Genomic DNA, 16,455 nt, shown 5'->3' on the forward strand with positions numbered 1-16,455 from the left:
TGAGTAATTTAAGAGTTATGAGAAAATATCGGATTTAATAGGTTCTCGCGTTTTGAAAGTTGCAACAGTTCGTATTACATCTTGTAGTTTCAAAAAGCTTCGAGAAATTTTGACTCATAAAAAAAAAAAAAGATATGATATATGGCTTATTATATTAACATCCCACAAATTGTTGAATAAACCCCACATACTTAATACATCACACATTTACTTTTTCACTTAAAAATTATCTTAATACACCCCACATACTTTCCCATAATACCCCCCCACACCCCACATTCTCAATATATACCTTATATTTTGTACATAGACCTCACATCTTTTATACACCCCACAGTTCTCAATATATACTCCATATATTTCGGGTAGTTTGATTAGCACAGAGCTCCGCAATGAAGATGCTATAGTAAACCGCAATGATTCAATTATTATTTTTTCTTTGATTTGGTCTTAAAACAGAGCTCCGCAATGAAGCTGCTATAGTAAACCGCAATGATTCAATTTTTTTTTTCTTTGATTTGGTATTAAAAAAAAAGAGCTCCGCAATGAATTTGAATGTAATTTTTCTTACACAACCTCCACTAAAAAGTAAACCTTGTTTTTACAAATGTACTCTCGCCTTGCAATCAATATATTTCAATTCAGTTTGTAAAACATAAATCAGTCACAATCAAGACATATCGTTTCAGTGGTGGGTATACTATTTAGACCTGGTAATAGCTTAAATTGTTCCACATGATCTTGGTAGTTGGCGTAAAGGTGTCGAGCGTTATTTACTGCAAGAGTATGCCAATTTTGTGCAACCGGTGGCATGGGTTGTCCTGGTGCCAAATGTAGCTGTACAAAATAAAAGGAGTCAATTAGCTTTCAAAAACAACGTTCAATGTTTCAAAAAAAGTAAGTCAACTTTTAGTACCTGTATAAAGTGATTGTCATTGACTAAACCAATTACAATCTCAGGAAGATTAGTGGGCTCATCATCTCCTAATACATATAAAGGTAGGAATGTGAGGTATTGCAAACGGGATAAAAAAATCACTATTACACAATAACATGAAGCTATAAGATGGCCCATATCTGGCATGCTCATCCAATAGAGTTCCGGTGCATATGAATCTTCAAAATAGTCAAGTGCTTGGTCAATCTCAACATGCCTCTCTTTCCAACCAAAAGCTTGCTCATATAGGAATTGGCAACCACGTACTTCCGCCAATAGGTCCTTACGTACCCTTGGCCATGAATCTTGGCCAAATCTCATTGCCTCAGCTATGACTCTATATCCACAATTACCATCTCCAAGGACATCAATTGCAATAGTAATGTATTGCTTTATTACCTCAGGGAACTGTCCTGTATATTGATGCGTAGGGGCGGCCGGATTGTGTAAAATTGAGTTATAAGTCTGTATAGTAATCAAGGGTTACTTAGTGAATTTACAATTAGTATATCAAACATCACAACTATAAAGATAAGTGTATACCTTCAATTTGCGTGGTCTTCCCCTTGGTTTCTTTTTAGAGGGTTGTGGCTGGCTATCATGACCTGAAAGAGCTTCTGCAATCTCAAAAGCCGATGGCAAACGACGAGTAGAAGTGTCAACTTTACGTGGACGTCCTTTTGTTTTAATTTTTTTAACTGGTTCTGTAAGTGTCGTAGAACTTGGGTTCATCAACTCCTCTATTTTAATGCATAGTTGTCGTCTAGATTCATTAGTTTGACCCTCAAACCAATTGACAAACCATTCAATGAGTGCTCTTATTGGAAGAATTGGGGGACTAAAAGTTGAAGGTTCAATGATCATGTCCAACTTTCTCCAACGAGGATGTATACAATCAATTGGAATTGGTTGACTACTACTCCTATACTTTGCAATTTCATGAGCACATGGGAGTTGGTGTGTACAGCGAAGAGTACAACCACATGATACAACATCATCACCAACTGAGTCGATTTTGTTAAAAAAAAAAAAATTATATGTGTAACTATACACCATAAAGAAACAACAAATCCTTAATTTACCTTTTTGCTTCACACACAATTATGTTTAATGCTTCAATGGATACAAAACCTCTTAACTCTCTCAACTCTTCATGCTTCAAACCATGGTAGACAAAACATCGACTCTGCTCAAATGAGGCATTTAGTTCAGTGTGTTGCAACTCTAATAACGCGTGAATATTATTCCACAATATATCAAAGCTAAGCTGGCTAGAGCTAATCATCCGTTTTAGCTTTGAATGTGCACTTTCTGCCCTGTTCATTAGTAAAAATTAGTAGACATACTAACAGCATGGCTATATATTGAGTAAAACAAGGATAAAATTACATGTTACTTGTTTTTGTACCAAAATGCATACAAGTGTCAGTCCATGCAGCCACAAACTTTTCCTTGTGCTCATTCAGCCATGTAGTTTTCAAGTAATCAATACCTTCATGAAATGAACTAAATTTGGATTCAAAGGCATGCCAATTATGTAAGTACTCCTCTTCTGTTGATGAACTTACCAAGGTTTGCCAATCATTAAAAAACATATTCTAAACCTCCTCTAATGTGAAGAATTTCTTGCAATTGGTTGCAACTGCTTGATTATATGCCATCTACACAATAAATGTCGAGTACTAGGAAAAACATTACGAATGGCATTCATCAGTGCTAAATCTCGATCAGTGACAATCACACCAGGAATACAATCATCATTCATTAGAGTCTTCAATCTTGTCAATGCCCATGTGTAATTGTCTTCCTTCTCATGGTCAATGAAAGCAAATGGAACCGAAAATGTAATATTAGTTGAAGTTACCCCTACAATCTCCAGGAGTGGAAAACGATGCCTATTAGTCTTGTACGTGCAATCCATGATAAGTACATGTGGGAAACAATGTAAGATATCGACATTAATTGGGTGAGTCCAAAAGAAGTCACTAACAACATTATCAACACCAATACTTCGATGATGCTCAATATAGTTGTACTCAGCCAACTTACATAACAATTGTTGCATTTCTGATCTCCCTGCTTTTTCTTTTGTCCGATGATAGTGTCTTGCATTGTATATTGTCCTCATCGTTGTTACATTAAGTGGATCTTTTTTCTTTATGGTGTTCAAAATAACTTTGGGTCTCACTAAACTTGTAGACATGTTAACTAAAAGTTCATTTTGCTCTTTAGTTAATCGTCCAACAAAAGAATGCCCTTCAAGATATTGTGAATAAGTATGGTTATGCACCCCACACTCAACCTCCAATTTCCATTCATCTCCTTCTCCAACGTTGACTCCTTTCAACATAAATGGACATCCGCATTTTTTAGTACCAGTATTCCTGGGTTCTGTCTTCTTCTTATTATTTGCATCAGAATTTTGGTCATTATATCAGACTTCCTCAATATGGATCGATACTCGCCATGTCTCTCACAAGCAAATGTTATTTGAGCTTTCTTCCTTCTTCGGTCAACCCCTCCTGCGTCAGACCTCTTAATGACAATAACCATATTATTCTTTTTTCCTTGTGTGCGAGTCCAATCAAGCAAATCATTTTTACTTTTGAACACCTGTACATACAAGATCATTGCCATTTGCCACTAACAAAATGTTTGTAGACATGCTAAGATTCCAACCCATATGTTTTTCCCTATTATGAACCTAATGCACTATGCTGCATAAAAGAATACAAGAGTTTCCATGAAATTCACAGATGCACATTCAATATACTAAAAATAGTTACCTCGTCAGTTTTAAATGTGTTTGTGTAATCAACGACGCTCGTTGTTGCAACCTCAATGTCCCCTATAGAGGTATTGCCTTGTATGCTATCCTATTTAAATACACCAAAAATTATTATCAAATCCTCATTTATTTACTAAGAATCATACACCTCAATTATTTGTTAAGAACCATACAACTCAATATCAATAGGCAGAGTGACTTTCTTTTTGGTAAAGGAAAAAAATAGGAGAGCTAGATAATAACCCAAATTCTCATGCATAAAAACAAAGAATACGAAATCAATTAGATAGTTTGGCCTGTTGCTTACATCCACCCTTAGTTTCCTGGGAATTTATATATCCTCCAAATTCAAATGTGGATTATGGTAACTCCGAAAACCTTACACACCACTATTAGACAGAAATTTCACCCAAAATCTTAGGGACTCAAGACCAGAAATACACAGCACAATCTAGACACTTCTCTGCGGTGATTGTCACTGGGGAGATTCAAAGGTTTACAAATAAATGCAATGGTATAGATCATATTAGTGAAGTGACCAACACTCTCATTGTTCTAAATCTTCCTCTCTGTGAACTGAACTCAACCAAGAGGAGAAGGTAAATAGATTTGGTCTCTAGGAATTCTCTCTCAAATCTAGGAGGAATGAAGATGAGTAAACAGATGAATAACAAGAAACGCTGTTTATAACACATTTTATCAAAGGCGCAATCTACTATGAAAAGATGCGTAACTTCAACCCCAGAAAGTGTCGTCAACTCCACAGAGCAAAGAGTAGACCGGGGGGTTAAAGAACTAAAATGGTTTTGCATTCTGCCAGGAACAATGAACAAGGGACTACATGTCACTCAACGAACTGGATATAGAAGTTTAAACATCGCAAAGAACTCAAGATTAAATTATTATCGATGTCATCGAAATCACTAAAATAATGAAAAATATGAAGTCTTACCTCATGTGAAGCTTCCGAAACATTGATTTCGTGTTCCATTCGTCAAAAGCAATCTTTTCTCAATCAACATGTTTGTAGTTTCATTGGTTAGAGTTTTGTTCAACAATGGAGGTTGGGAGGGTTTTGATAGATGCGAAGATAAATAAGGGTTAGGGTTTAGTGATTTGGGGTGTATTTAGAGATTTTTATTTTATTTTTTTAAAACCTAATAAGGTCAAAATTGTCATTGCATAATGTGGTAAATAAATCATTTAATATTAATTTTTTATGTGGGGTGCATTCAACATTTTGTGGGGTGCTAATAAAAAAAGTCATGATATATTCTCATGCACTCAAGTTTTGTAGTCTCACAAGAATTTTAGATGGAAAATTAGGAAATTTTAGAAATTTTATAAAGATGAGTTTTTATCACAAATGGTCCCTGAACTTGAAAACCAATCAATGTGGTCCCTGAAAATAAGTTTCTCAAATCAATATGATCATTCTGTCACAATTCTGTTAAAATTTTTGTTTAAGTGTTGATGTGGCACATAAATATGTCCCATAAGTTTTTTTTTCTCACAAATGGTTCTTGAAATTGACATACGACATAAAAATGGTCCCTGAAATTGACATGGGACATAAAAATAGTCTCTGAAATTTAAAATCAATCAATGTAGTCCCACAAGTAAGTGTCCCAAATCAATGTAGTTATTCCGTCACAATTATGTCAAAAATTATATTATGTGCTAATGTGACACATAAATGGATCACATAAGTCTAATTAAATTTTAAAAAATTACAAATAGGTTTAATAATTTAATAGTTAATAAAAGGTTGTGAACCCAAAAACTTAGTTTTGCATTTACCTCTGATCCCAATCCACATTCCTTTACCTCTGTTGTTGTCTATTCTCTTAAAATATCTCAATACACCCATCTTTACACACTTTGACAACCTTCACCGAATTGAACCTAAATGGAGATCACCATTGGTGACGGCTTGGCTGATTGGCAACGACTTCTGGGACATCACCGTTAACATTTACGCGATCGACAATTTCACAACCTTAATCTTGGAGAGCTTGTTTAGAGCTTCCTTGGTGGTTTGGTGACTCAAAGAACGGTGAGGTTTTCCTTGAGATAATGAGGTTATAACCGAGGTGCGTCTATTGTTGGTTGAAAACTATTTTCAAACCCCTTTTAGGCTTTGGTTAAGCCTTGTGCCTTTGAGAATTTATGGAAGAGATCTATCTTCAAAGTAAGTCCCATTATAAGAAAAAACATTGTGCAAAAAGGTATTTAGACTACTTTTTTAATTAATTATTAAACCCTTTTTTTACAGAATTATAGTGGAAGGATCATATTGATTTGCGACACCTATTTTCAAGGACTACATTGATTGATTTTCAATTTTTGGGATCATCTTGATGTGTGGGTCAATTTCAGGGACCATCTTGATGATGTGAGTCAATTTCAAGGACCATTTGTGATAAAAAAAAAAACCAGTAAATCTTGTGGGGCCCATCTATGTTCCACATCATCACTTAACATAAAGTTTTATAGAATTGTGACAGAAGGACCACATTTGTTTGCAATACCTATTTTCAAGGACTACATTGATTGATTTTCAATTTCAGGGACCATTTTGATGGTGAGGGTCAATTTCAAGGACCATTTGTGATAAAAACTTTATAAAGATAGTAGGGCTTTTATGATGAAGTTACATGAACCTTCACGAAGCATCAAAATGTAATTCAAGAGTTACGATAAAAATTAAAATTCCCACGTGTTATAACTTGCAGTAGTTTCACGAAGCTTCAAGAGTTTTAGGAAAATGATATAGACAATACATTCTCAGTTACCGTTGTTGTTTCATGATAAATCTAAACAAAATCAAAACAAGTAAACCATATTGTTTTCTCTCTGCTTTCTTTTTACGACATTTTCTCTCTCTTTTTCTCCACCCAAAAATGTAAATGGAGATGCAAATGTGAATTTAACTTTCATATTTCCGTCTTCCGTTGGGAATGTTCTAGATTTCACTTTTCCTTAGGGCAATGTCAAATGTAATGGATATTTATTGTTTAGGAAGGAAAGTATGTCAGAGAACAAAAATGTGTTGGTTCCAGTGGCACACACAATATATTTATGCTAGAACTATCGATTTTTGTTCATCCCTTATCCTATGGTGGAAAAGGATCCTCTTCAGATTCTATTGTGCGGTCAGTTTTCGTTAGATACTATTTATATTCAATTTTAAATTTTAAATTTTAAATTATTTATAACTACACAATGTACGATGAACGGCCGTGATTGATTGATGCCTCAGATCCCCACAAAGAAGATCCTAAGAGCAGTGGCGAAGCCACGTGAGGGCGAGGAGTGGCGGACGCCACTCCCCTCGCCGAAAAACATGACTGGAGCGTTGGTTCAGCCCCTCCCCTCGCCCAAAAACCCAGCTGGTTTGGCCCGCTGCTGCTGTCGGCGATATGGTTCTGTTGCTGCGCAGCAGAGCTGTTTTGTTTTTTATTTTTATTTTTAAACATCCAAGCTTTTTTTTAAAACATCTAGGCTGCCGGAATCTGGGATGGGTTTGGTTCTGATCGTGTGATGCGGCGCTGCCCTGTTGGTTTGGTTCTGGCTTTTTGAAATCTGGTTTTAATTTTTTTCTTAAAATACCCAAACCAAATGACGTCGGTTAAACTTCGGGTTTGAAAAAAATAAATAAAACGCTGCGGTTTGTGTGAAAGTGTGGTGCCAATTAGAGATTGAGGTGAGGGATTGTGGGGACCGCCTGATGAAATTCAAGCACGCCACGATTTGTACTTTGAATGAAGATAATCAATTTTTTACTTTGGTCTCATCTAAAAAGAAAACTATAAGAAAATAAATACAAAAAAGTTAACGTAAAATCAAATAGAAATTTACAAGACATCATTTTTATTTAAACCAGAAGAAAATATGAAATTTTATATTTCATTTGTAAATTTTCTATGCTAAGTGGTAAAGGTTTTCGATGAAAATTGACTATCCTATAAAATATGGGTGGAAGACTTGAGTGTTAGATAATGAGTCTTGTCAAAATCAACTGTAACTCCAAAGGATACGAATTAATATTGTAACTTGATTCTATTGTATCTATATAGGATAAGATTTTTACTTGTGCACCAGGCATAAACGTTTTATAAATATAAGCTTTTGTGTTATGAATCATTCAGAATATATTTTCTATATTAGGGTTTAGAGTGTCAATTGAAAGTGAAATTTTTTTGATAAAGAAATTCAGTGGAAGATAACAATGCATTACAAGATGGTTGTGATGTCATGCCTAAAGATATATAATTAATGACTAATCATTGTGATTTTTTTACATGGGTACTATACCATGTTTGATCTTCAAGACCTCGGACTTATGGTGACCTCAAATTTTTTACATAGGTACTACCGCGTTTTCATGACATGAAACTTCGTTGATAATAATTGAAATTTATTTGTATTGATAGATTATGAACAAAATTAATATTGTCTACCATTTAAAAGAATTTGGTTGTCTACATTTTTTTTTAACTTTTTACGCTTTTAAATTTCGCCCATTCTCCCGACAAATCCTGACTTTGCCACTGCCTGAGAGGATCCTTTTCCATCCTGAAGTGACCATTACTCCCTCCAAAATAATGACACTTGTCAGATTAACTAGCTATGATAATTTTTATACCATTTATTCCTTTTCTCTTTCCTTAATTTTGAAAAAAATAAAAAATGATTAAAAATAAAACATAATATCCTTATATATTTCGAAAACAAACAAACCCATGCAAATCATGCATATTTATCATGCCAAGAAGTATTATAATTAGAGATGGGCAAATATCCATTGGTTATGGGTAACCGCGGTTACCCGCCTATTTAAATTAAACGGTTACTGTGGAGCCAAAAATAATCACAAGGCGACACGTGGATCTTTGGATAAAAAATGACATGAATACCCTTGAGGCACATTGAGATTCCTACGCGCGATTAGTGGAGAATCATCTTTCAACAAAATAAAAAATGCTCCAAAAGAGGTAACCAATTCAAAGTCCATCTCATCAAATCCCCTTTTGCAAGGTAACCTACAAAATAATGTTAATTGGTTAATTAATGGATTAATTACCTAATTAATCCATTAAACATCAATTAAATTACCCAATTAATCACAAAATATATCTCATTCACCCTAAAAATAGGTAGTGGCCGACCACCTCACATTCTTCTTAGTCTTTCTTACTTTTCCCCATTTTACTACCCCATTTATACAAATAAATAATTTTATAACCTCCCATTTACTTCTTTCATACTTAATTAGCCAATAAATTGGCTAATTAAGCCAAAATCATAACCACAAAAACCATCAAGGCCGGCCACACCAAGGGGAAAAATGGGTAAGCTTAATCCTATAAATAGGCACCTATTCTCACCAAAAAGTCATTCCAACACTTTGGCAAAAATCCCAAAATTCCCTAAACACTCTTTCTCTCTAAATTCTAACTTTTGCATCGGAGGTTCTTCGGCCAAAGCCCCTCCATTCATCGTGGGCGCGTGAGGCTCTTGGCCTTAACCTAAGGTGTTAATTGTTTTGTAGGTGCAAAATTGTCCAAGATCAAGGAGGAAGAAATTTGCATCCACAAATTGGTGCTTTCATTGAGAGTTGAAATCCATACTCGTAGAAGACTCTCGCACAAAAAGGTTTTTTCTTTATTTTCTAGTCCATTTGAATATTTTTCATACGTTCTTATTATTAGAATTTTTTACTTGCAAAGGTTCTTTGATAAAACGTATAAGAAAAATATAATGGCTAGAAATTTAGAAAATTCCACAAGTGAAAATTCTAATATTCAAGAAATGGGATTGCGGAGATCTGTGAGGCTAAATGCGACAATAAGTGGAGTAGCACCACCACCACGAGTTTCCACCATGGGAACCACCACGGTGGCGAGGTCCATGGTGCCTTCACCACGGCTCGAGCCGTGCCATCCAAGGCTCACGTCACCAAGGCCACGACCCAAGCCATGTCACTCCAAGCCCAACGCGAACTCAACGCGTTGCCAAGCCAAGCCTAAGTCTCACACCTATGTGCATCACACTCCGAGCAGCCTGCTTCCGCCAAGCAGCCCACTCTCGCGGCCCAACCTGCTCTCATGGCCCAGCCTGCTCCCGACGGGCAACCCACTCCCATGGTCCAGCCTGCTTCCACCGAGCAGCCCACGCTCGCAGCCCAGCCTGCTCTCATGGCCCAGCCTGCTCCCGTGGATTTCCATGCAGCCTAAGTTGGCCTAAGACTATCTTAACTATCCGGACTTACCATCGAGCCGAAGGCATTCTCACCACTTTTTTTTCACGGATTTGACATTTCCCAACTCAAATCTCTCGCCTGGAGTCTACCACCCTTCCACTGCCCAATGAGGCGTATTCTTTCCAAGCTCTTCCAATCCAAATGGCGAACAACACTTGTCTCTATAAGTCATAGAGTTGACGAGCGCCCTTGCACAACAGACAACCTTGGTGAATCAACTTTTGCAACGCATCAGGATCCAACGTGCCCCGGACGAGGTATCCTGAAGTAGGACAAGGGCAGACGAACCTTTCCAGCAGCGTCCCGGCAAGCAGCCACTTAACCAGCCACGAGCCGAGCGTTCAGGGAGTGCACATTCCCAATTGAGCCCCTGAGATAGCGTATACTCCCTTCTTAGCGCGCGGAGGAGCGTGCACTCTCGATTAGGCCCACGGATGAGCATACATTCATGGTTGGGGCCACACTTCGATAGTCAACATGAGCAACCTTCCGGGCTAAGTGTTCATTCGCGGCTAAGCCCGCAAGGAGCATCCTCCACCTCACATCGGAGTAGGCAGCACGACGGACGGAGAGAAGCAGTCACTCAATCCAACTTAAGTTCAACCAGCAGCTTGCGAAGAACTCACTCGCCTGCTAGGAACGCACCACATGTACTGCATCCGCGGTATAGACGAGCCAAACACATGGAAGAGCAGCCTAGACCAACAAGTCATAGCTGGGGGCAGCCAAAAGCTCCGCTACCCCGACAAAGGTAAATTCAGGAAGAAGTAGAGAGACTCTTGACCAAGCGATTGCATGATTTCCAACGCAACGAGGTCACCGACGAGACACTACAACGGAACATGACCAGCATAAGCAGGTCACCTTTCACGGACGAGATCGAGTAGACAGAGCCTCCACGCGAGTTCATCATGCCACATTTCACATCTTTCAAAGGGGATGAAGACCCGGAGAAACACTTAAAGCGCTACCGAAGTGCAATGATCCTTTATTGAAACAACGATAATCTCATGTTCAAGATATTCGCCACCACTTTACAAGACGAGGCGCAATATTAGTTTTACACCCTGCCGCCACAATCCATTCGGAATTTTTACGAACTTTGTTTGGTTTTCACCAAAGAATATTCATCATATCACTCGATCAAAAAGAAGTCTGACCATTTGTTCAACGTGAAGAAGAACCCAAAGGAGTCGCTTCGCGACTATGTGAGGAGGTTCAAAGTAGAGAAGGCAAAAATAGTCGGATGCAAAGACTCGATAGCTAGAACAGCCTTCCAAAAAGGACTTCTAGCAGACCACCCACTGTTCGGAAAACTGATAATGAAAGAAGATCTAACTCTAGTAGACTTTTTTGCTCTGGCAAAGAAGCATGCACTTTGGGGCGAAGTTCGCCGATGCCCATTTAAGGAAAATCCAAGCAATCTTGAATATGAAGTTCCCCACTACTTTGAAGGAAATTCAAAGTCTGATTGGACGAGTAGTCGCATCTGAAGCAGATATAAGCTCTACCATCATACGAGAAGAGCTGGGGGCCCGACTACCTGTATTCCACAGTTTAAAAGCTCTCTTCGATGCTATCAGTTGTATTCCACAATTTAAAAGCTCTCATTGATGTTAGCAGAAATTCAAAAGCTAACTTTGGCGATAGTTGTTATAACCTAAAAGCTCAAGTTTTACCGTCAAATGCACGCAGTCATCATCATGATGCACTATTCCACCGAATCCTGACAAACGCAACAACTAGGCCCAAAAGACAGGCCAAGGGTAGACGAACATTGGAAGGAACATTCAAAAGCAAGTTTTGTCCTCGTCGCCCCAGAAGATTCTACATAAAAGCAACATGTACCGGCAGTTGAGCACTACTTCCTGCTACGCGTCACACGACCCTAGCCAACCTTTGCTCAATTATTCAGCTTTAGAGTGGCCCAATACCAGAAATTGAGCATTTCTTGCTACATGTAACATGGCCCCAGCCCCACGGCTCCCTACTGTGTCTTCACACCTAGCCTTGACAACGCAACAGAACGGCCCAACGGCTCCCAGAAGGTAGCCGAGCACACTTTAGCTGCACCTGCTCCCTCAATGGAGATTTCTGGCATTTGCATGTCGATGACGTAATACCTAGAGAAAATACCCAAGCAGCTTGAGACATTTCAGACTTAAACTCTCACTCAAGTTCCTCGGGTAGACAACGCCCATACAGACGTACTAGCCGGCCTAGGCTCCGCACTCGATCACCAACTCAAAACGCTTTATTCCGGTGGAATATCTTGACAAGCCAAGCATAGAGATGGAGCTAACAGCCTAAGTATCATAGCATTCTCATCCAAAGATCCCACACCGGATCACATATTCGCTGCCTAGCACATTCCGACGACTTGAAAGTTCTAAGATCAAATCCACAAAGGTGTATGTGGAAACCACTATGGTGGCCAATCCTTAGCATAGAAGGCTCTTAAAGCAGGCTACTATTGGCCTACCATGCACCAAGATGCTAAGGAGTTAGTACAAAAGTGCCTTAAGAATATGGCATCTAGCAGCACATGTCCATGCTGAGATATCCTCAAGGCAATAGGCAGGCCGAAGTATCCAACAAGACGATCCTCGACTGCCTCAAGAAATCCTTCACCAACAAGAAGGGAAAATGGCTAAACGAACTCTTCGGATGTCTATGGGCATATCGTACCACCAAAAGATGAACAATCGAACGGTAAGAAGATAGTCACAAGTTTAGATCTGGCAGAGGAGAAGCATGAGCAAACTATCACTTGACTAGTAGCCTACCAGTAGCAACTCCTCCCCAGCTACAACAAAACCCGAATACTCAAGAAGCTCGACGGGCACCACCTCACAAGCTGAGGAATATCCAGTTGTTATGCAGTTCCTACCTTACAGCTAAGTTCTCGTTCGTTTCACTCGTTTTTTAATGAGGAATTCAGAAGTAATCACAACTTGGCTTGGCTGCATGCTTATAACAACTGATCACTCCTGCACTTCAAAAGAAGACTGCGCCCTACTTAGGGACTCATCGCAGGAATTGCGCCCCCCGAGGGACCAACCATGCTCTTTAGTGCGAAAGGGTAAACTAATTGCTCTCCAGTGCGAGAGGGTAAACCAATTCCCCCACACCCATATGGGTTAGCTCTCCAAGACAGGAGGATAAACTTTACACTTCGAATATCCAGACGTGGATAAGCTTGGCTGCCCTAGTATAATTAAATGCACGATGGCTTACACCGGGATTCCTAGAAGTAGCCACAATGGTCTTTTTCAAAGCTTAGCTAACTGAAGGATTTTGGGTCTCTTGGCTTAATCCGTGGGGAACCGGACCCCAGAGACGAAGGGGGCACATTATGCAGTATGCCCTACAAACGGCTGCCCTGGAACCCTAAAGCTGCTACCGAGTGCACTAAGGTAGCCTACGGATTCTGGAAGACTGCCTACGGCTTGCCCTTCGAGCAGTAAAACCGCGCTAGACTTATACAACCGCACATTCTTGTGAAAGGTTAAACAAGCTAGCACGCATATATGAAGTTTTATCCACTGCCGACATGCTACGTAGTCGATAAGCTTCACCTCTGCCAAGCAACCTACATCAAGTCCTAAAGTGTTGTGATATTTGCTACGCAACCTACGAAATTGGAGAAAGCCAAGGTTAACAGCCTAGTGGTTACGCGGACTTGTCTGCTTCTGTAAGTAAGGCATTCGGCTGCCAACCCTATGGCTAACAACTTTGCAAAGTTCTACACCAACACCTACGGCTGCATAGGTTACGCGGGCTTGTCTGCTTATAAAAAAGTAGCATGCCTGCCACTGGTCTATCAAGTCTAAAGGTTAGGGCATGAACAAAAGAAGCGAAGATGAAGAAAAGCGTAGGAAAACATGTTTATAAACAACTAGCAAAGGTCGAAGGAGTTCAAGCAAAACAATAGCAACAAGGAAAAACAAATAAAATCCTAAAGGCTATCTAGAAGACTATAGCAGCTTGGACATCCCACAACTACTCAGTCGCCACACCTTCAGCAGCTGCGACGCTCTTAGCAGCGGTATCATCCAGCGCTTCACCCCTGGCTGCCTTAGCCTGGGCCCTAGCTTCTCCAACTACTTCACCAATAGAAGCCTCAAAAGTAAAATCAAGCAAGTCTTTCGGAGAAATAGAGAAGGTCTCGAAACCCCAAGCCCAGCCTTTTCACCTTTCAGTTGCTCATCCTCCTCAAGCAGACCAACGTGGATGCTCTGTAGCTCATCCACTTCCTTCTTCAGGAAACCCCAAGCCCAGCCTTTTCACCTTTCAGTTGCTCATCCTTCTCGAGCAGACCAACGTGGATGCTCTGCAGCTCATCCACTTCCTTCTTCAGACTTTCGTTGATCTTTAGTATGCCCTGAAGTTCCAACACTTGGGTTTCAAGCCTATCGACGATTCTCTTGAAGTGGATCACTTAGTTATAAACAGTAATCAACTCTTCATCTTTTGCAGCAGAACGAAGCTCAGAAACGACATGCTTAAGATCTTGAATCTAAGTCGAGGAAGATTTCTTCTTTCCACCTTCAACAATGCCATTCACGATACTCAGCATGGGAGCTCAACCTATACTGGTTTATCCCTCATTTTTTCCTCTCAGAGTAGCAAGCAGGAGGTCTGCATACCCAAAATTCCAGCAGCCCATGAGACCAACAATCTTCTTATGTCTCTCAATCGCCAGCTTGGCCTGAGTCAGGTCCAAGAGCCCAAAGGACATGAGCCATGAGGCTCGCTTAGCACTGTACCCCAAAGCTATAATCCGCGACCCCCGCCGCACAAGCTGCCCTTGGCTCAAGCCAAGCCAAGCTGCCCAAGCAGTGGTCCTTGCCACGACATCTCATCGGCCCATGCCGAGCCAACTTCTGGCCCCTGCCAGCCGATGTGCAGCACCACCCCAACGACTACCTCGCAATAGCACTATCCAAGAAGAAGGCAAGAAAAATTAAATTTTTCTTACATTGGTGTGGCATGGAGAAGACGAAGAAATCAACGAAATACTGTCCTTTGCACGGGAAAGATGTAGAAGATTGCTAGATGAGGGGAATCAAATATCCTCTAACTTTCTCTCTCTTGTGGGGTAAAATAAATTGCTCTCCAAAGTTGATTTAATAACCCACTTAAGGTGGACTTAAATAGGCTTTGAGAGAAGTTTATTTCCCTTTTCCAGAAGGACCTAATTTCCAATTAAAGAGAGAATCAACATCAAAATAGGAAGCAATCCTACATTTCCTGAAGCAAGAAGATTTCTACACTTGCTGCCCTTTCTTATGAGCAGCCCAACAGGTATGAGGGCATTTGTGGAGCCAAAAATAATCACAAGGTGACATGTGGATCTTTGGATAAAAAAGGACAAGAATACCCTTAAGGCACATTGGGATTCCTACGTGCGAGTAGCGAAGAATCATCTTTCAACAAAATAAAAAATTCTCCAAAAAAGGTAACCAATTCAAAGTCCATCTCTTCAAATCCCCTTTTGCAAGGTAACCTACAAAATAATGTTAATTGGTTAATTAATGGATTAATTACCTAATTAATCCATTAAACATCAATTAAATTACCCAATTAATCACAAAATATATCCCATTCACCCTAAAAATAGGTAGTGGTCGGCCACCTCACATTCTTCTTAGTTTTTTTTTACTTTTCCCCATTTTACTACCCCATTTATACAAATAAATAATTTTATAACCTCCCATTTACTTCTTTCATATTTAATTAGCCAATAAATTGGCTAATTAAGCCAAAATCATAACCACAAAAACCATCAACGCCAGCCACACCAAGAGGGAAAATGGGTAAGCTTAATCCTATAAATAAGCACCTATTCTCACCAAAAAGTCATTCCAACACTTTGGCAAAATTCCCAAAATTCCCTAAACACTCTTTCTCTCTAAATTTTAACTTTGGCATCGGAGGTTCTTCGGCCAAAGCCCCCCCCCCCATTCATCGTGGGCGCGTGAGGCTCTTGGCCTTAACCTAAGGTGTTAATTGTTTTGTAGGTGCAAAATTGTCCAAGTCCAAGATCAAGGAGGAAGAAATTTGCATCCACAGTTACGGTTACAGATAACCGTTTAGATAAATAAACAGTTATGGGTATAACTGGTTACCCGCGAAATTTAAATGGGCGGTTATGGGTATTAACCGTGGTTATAAACGGGTAACCGTTTACCCATTTATTTTATATACGTAAAACTAACACGAACCATGTTCTTGATCCAATAATACTTAGCACCCAATAAATTAGCAAGGAATTCATCGGTCCTTCTCTCAATAACAATGCTACAGGAATGATGATTCTCATCATCAAGGAATTCGCCAAATTAATTTAAATTCTTTGCGGGTAACCGTGAAATTGACAGAAATGCTTTGACATAAATGTCTTCTAAACAATTTTTGTAACCCAATAATACTTAGCAAATATTATATTTACCTTCATTGGTA

The 16,455-nt window shown here is 39.4% G+C and overlaps 1 pseudogene; it reads left to right on the forward strand.

The window, feature by feature from the left end:
- Nucleotides 1–5,777: 5,777 nt before the first annotated feature.
- LOC139196652 (U4 spliceosomal RNA) lies at nucleotides 5,778–5,911 on the forward strand (annotated as a pseudogene).
- The last annotated feature ends 10,544 nt before the right edge of the window (nucleotides 5,912–16,455 follow it).

Source organism: Malus domestica, chromosome 05 (assembly GCF_042453785.1).
Source record: "Malus domestica chromosome 05, GDT2T_hap1".
Classification (NCBI taxonomy): domain Eukaryota; kingdom Viridiplantae; phylum Streptophyta; class Magnoliopsida; order Rosales; family Rosaceae; genus Malus; species Malus domestica.